Raw genomic sequence first — 5348 nt, 5'->3', positions numbered from 1 at the left:
CGTCGAGTAATCATTTTCAAAACTTAACAGAACCAGCACGTATTCATCCATCCTTTTGTAAGTCGATTGCTTCATGCATCGCCATTTCTCTTGTAAGTCGATTGCTTCAAGCATCGCCATCTACCTGTAAGTCGATTGCCTCTGGTATCGCCATCTACCCTTATCCGTGACTCATCTCCTTGCTCCATCCGTCGACTCTTGTTCCATTTAGGTAGCACCCATTAGGTAGAACCCTTTGTATGATAACATAAGTAGAATTCCCTTATTCTTTGCATGCTAACATTAGGTAGATGTCTCCCTCTGTAAATCCTAACACATAGGTCCACATTGCATGACAATTCTAGGGCAGAGCTTCCCCACTTTTAGACTTTCTGTGCGTCTCCGATCTTGTGGCATGTCAGTCCGTTCTATTGCAAAGAGGTAACTGCCTAAGACTCGATTCAGCGAGCTGCGACACCTACTGCTAGGACGTTGAACACATTGCCCATTTTCCTTTGACACAGCTGGTGTCCTCTTTTGTAAGTCCATGTTCAGATGGCAATCCTTAACCCCTAGTTAGGCGAACTACGACAACTCTGATTCTCATGTTTAGATGAGATACGTAGGCACGAGATGCGATGTCTTGCCGAGTTTGACTGACGATTAACAACTAATCCTTGCTTGCTTTCGCCCTTGCTGCGATTCTTTTCTCTCGCCCTCGTTGTGATTGAGACCTTCCCTTTCTCTTGCCCTAGTTGCAATCGAGACCCTTGTTCCCGTAGTTAGCTGAACTACGTTTTGCTATGATTCTCATTCCAGATGAGATATGTAGGCATAAGACGCGATGTCTTATCGAGCACGCATCTCTTTCACCCATAGGTAGCCGAGCTACAAAGACTCTGATTCTCATATTCAGATGAGATACGTAGGCAGTGGATGCGACATCCTTGAGAGTAATTTTTCTTTCAACCTTCTTTTAGTGAATAGTACATTAGATATACCTACACCCTTTAGACTAGAACAACAAGAGTGGATCCCGTAGAGTACTACGAATGCGTAGGAGTGCTAATACCTTCCCTTCGCATAATCGACTCCCGAACCCAAGATTTGGTTGCGAGACCTTGTCTTTTCCTTTCTCTTCAGGTTTTCTTCGATCGTTTCCTTTCCCTCCTTTGGGATAAATAACGAACGGTGGCGACTCTTCTGTTTCTCTTTTCTCGCCGGTTGTTTTTTTCGCACCAGTTGCGACAGTCGTCACCAAATTTTATTTGTGTGCCTCTATCGGAGAGGTGAAGGAAAATAGTCGATAAAACCCTAGAAAAAGATACGGTAGAATGTGGTTGTACGACATTGAAATCGAGTCAAACCTTCTTCCAGGACTCCTTAATCTTTCTTGTTGTTGCTGATACTGTGGTTGTGGTTGATGTTGTTGTGGTTGATAACATTGTTGATTTTGTTGTTGTTGTGGTTACTGATAGTGTTGTTGTTGTTGCTGTTGAACTGGTATTGTAAATGGTTGTTGTTGAATTTGTTGGACGGGGGCCACGGAGGCCACTTATTGATATGGAACTTGGTATGTTGGAGGTCTTATTCAGACAACTGTTGTTGCATTAGTCTCTCATTCTCTTTTCTTTCCATATGGGACAAATTGCCACACCAGACGTACTCACAGAATTTTGAATTTTTCCCATTTTGATCATGTTCTCGATCCTTTCACCGGCCAAGACCGAATCGAAAAATTCGGAGGATGTACTCCTCACCATCCTATCAAGGTACGAGCCTTATAAGTTTCCCATGAACATGTCTATCAACTCTTATTCTAACAATGGAGGTTGTAATCTGGCTGCAAGCTCCCTCCATCTCTGAGTGTACTCTTTAAAGGTTTCCTCAAACCTCGGTGTCAGATTCTGCAACTGTGTACAGTTCAGTGCCATATTAGTGGTGTACTGATAATGTTTAAGGAATGTCTCGGCCATTTCCTTCCAAGTACGAATATGGGTACCCTCAAGCTGCATGTACGACTCTAGCGACGCTCCACTTAGTGAATCTTGGAAGAAGTATATCAAGAGTCGGTCATCATTAGAGTAGGCAACCATTTTCCTACAATAGGCTCGATATGTGTCCTCGGATCACTAGAGCTTTTATACTTTCAAAGTCCGGGACTTTGAATTTTGCAGGAATGACTACGCCAGGCACCAAGCACATTTCAACCGCGTTAAGACCTAATGTATCAATACTCTCCATTGCTCTTAGCTTTTCCTCAATGGCCCTTACTTTCTTCTCCACTTCGTTGGCCGCGGGACCGAAAGCATTATATAGGGAGGCAGCCCTAGGGCTAAAGAAAGCATTTTGGTGGTCGTCCACTTTGATGACAGAGGGATTAAGTGTAGCAGGAGGGACACCGCCGGTGCGCCTATTTGAGCGAGAGGTTTACCTTGGGGAAGAACCTCCAAATTCTCTACAATTGGAGGAATAGGGGGAGGATTGGCAGATGGAATGGGATTAGTAGCGTGAGCATACTGATTCATTTCTTCTTGCATCTTTTCCATAATCTCTTGGCCCCTAGCGACCGCTTGTATCATCTCCATCAATTTCCCCATCTGGGACCTCACTTGTGATACTTCTTCTTTGAGGGCTACCTGGTTTTGCTCGAGTTGATCCATGACGACTTGTTGTTGTCTTCGCGTATTGTACCCGAAAGTCAGCTTAGGAGTGGTGTTTCTGATCAGATAAAAAAGGTGGGTCATATGAGTTTTTGTTTTTATGTTTTTGAAAGATGCAAATGATATATGAAGGTTATTATTATTTTGTTAATGCAAAGCTCTTTAGTTTATTCATGTTGTTTTATAGCAAGAAATACTCAATTGTTTATGTTCGCAATCAAGAATAAAGGAAAACCCACAAAGTGAATCACAAAAGCTTCATTCATCCTTTAAAGGGAAATCATATGAATTACAAACACATGGGAATTGCAAAGTACAAGTGATCGAGACAAATAATCTAACTAGATGTCGACCCTAAAAGTGACCCCTTAAGACTTGAAGAGGGCCTCAATGTCGATGATAAGTTCAGCCATCGTCTTTTTGCAGAATTTGACGAAATGGTAGACCTCCTCAGGGGTATTATCTGGGCACATAATTAAATCAACTTCATTTAACTTGTCGGGAAAGTCTTGGAGAGGGTAATTTGTTAGCACCGCCATGTTGGCGTATTTGTCCCCCCACTCGATGTAAAGGGTTTGGAGGTTATGGATGATTTCATCCCTTTGAGCAATAGAAGCTTCGGCTCCATGGCATCGCCCCTCCCAATATTTGCGCTGGCCTTGCAATTCTATGTATGCTTGATCATAGATTCCCATATTCAGATTTTTAATCTACTCGCAAGCTCGTCCAAGGTTGAATTGTTCACGCAAGAAGCTTCGGTGAATTCTCTCCTCTCTAGTTGTTCCTTAGCCAAAAGGTCCTTGCACTCTTTGAGAGTGGTCCTAAGCTCGAGGAGTTAGGTTTGATAGTCCTCCCTAGCTTCTTTCTTCATAGCATTATACCTCTCAACAATCTTATCAAGGTCCTTGATTGCTCGGTACGCTTGATCCAACATGTCGTTGCGGAAGTCTAGCTTAGAATTAGCTCCTTTTAAAGCTCCACCAACCCAAACTCTATGGCCTTCGGATACTCAGAGTCTCTTCTTTCTATATGGGAACTTCTTACATACTTGCTTACCCTTGTCTTCCAAAACGTGGTTACGTTCCTTGGCATGGTTGAGTTGGACTCGCAATTGAATGTTTTCCAACTCAAGCTCTTTGATTTGATCGGTAAGCTTGTCCATGTCCTCTTGCAGGATAGGCTCGGGCATCAACGAGAATGAAGAAGGGTAAAAAAGGAACGACATTTTAACGACCCTAGCCCTCTCTTTTACCCACACAAAGTAGGGTTCCTTGGCTAGGATGTTCTTCTTTCCCCATTCTTGGTCAATACAGACTGTTTGTCCAAGCTCTTCGCACTCTTTTCATGTTTGAATCAAGCGGATCTACAGTTTTGACGATGAAAGGAATGAAGTCTCTCTCCTCGGGAGGACTCAACATGGCATACCCCAATTGTCTCTTGAGTAAAGTGGGGTTATAGTTGATACAACCTTGTGTTCCTATTAAGGGTACATTTAGGAACCCTCCACATCCTGCAATGACATCTTTTGTATCCCATTCTCTCTTGTAACATAAAATTGAACTGACGGAGAGAGATGTGAACTTTTGAAGCCATGTCAGATTGCTTTGAGCAAAAGGTCCACGTTGAGGAATGCGATCCCTCATCCATATATGCAATAGGGGAGCACAACAGAGGAAGGTACCTCCTTTCTTCTCATGCCTTGTATGGAAGGTATGATAGAATTCGGCAAGTAGAAATGACACTAGATTCTTTGTTAGAAAGACTTCAACCGCCAAGTGATCCACAAACTTGTCTATGTTTGGGAATAAAATAATTTCATGAATAAAAAGTGCTAAGGTTGCACTACAAAAGTCGGGCCTTTATTCCTTTAATATCTCCCAAGCACGGGCTTCCAGGAATTTTTGAGCCAAACCCTCGACAGAACCTTTAGCGCCCCAATTGGTCACTAGCTTGTTGGTGTTGATACCCAAGATGATTGAGAGCTCGGTAAAGCAGAAACCTTCTTCCAATTTTGGGAAGGGGTTGTATTCCTTGATTGATTGGTTGAGAAGTCTCTCAAGGTCTTCCAAGGTTGGAGAGATTTGGAAATCGAGGAAAGTGAAGCATCTCAGAAGGATGTCGTAGTATTGGGCCATTGTAGTGATAACACCATAATCAACTTTCTCGGTTAAGAGATCTATGATGTTACCAAAATTGGCTATGAATTTGTTGTCCTTGAGGGTTATTAGTTTTGAGCAGAAGACCTTCAATAAGTTGACTTCAGGACTCTTGAATTTGAAGGTAGAAGTGATTTTTCTTGCTGAGGAATCCATGATTGTGTCGGTAAAAGGTCTTGTAATTCTGCGTTTGAACAAACAAAAATATTAAGAGATTTTCTTATTAGTTTGATGATGAATGTATGTATGTATGAATGAATGATTGGTCTTTATTAATTTCCATGGAACTTAGGCATGGGTTCAAAATCTCAGACCATCGTGATGAAGTGTGAGGTTTAATAATGACTGCTTTGTAAACCAAGGTTCTCTCTTTGCATGATCTAGGGCTTTTGAGGAATTGGATGTAAGACACTTCCCCTAGAGTCATGGACTTCCATGACTGTCAGCCGCTTATGTCAATTTACTTCCCAAGCGACTGCTCCATCAAGGTCATCTACTCTAAGTGAGATCTTCGTATCGACCCTTACGAGGAAGGCACCTCGGGGACTTA

This window comes from Lathyrus oleraceus, chromosome 2, assembly GCF_024323335.1.
Source record: "Lathyrus oleraceus cultivar Zhongwan6 chromosome 2, CAAS_Psat_ZW6_1.0, whole genome shotgun sequence".
NCBI lineage: Eukaryota > Viridiplantae > Streptophyta > Magnoliopsida > Fabales > Fabaceae > Lathyrus > Lathyrus oleraceus.
Note: the sequence above shows the minus strand (reverse complement) of the source record.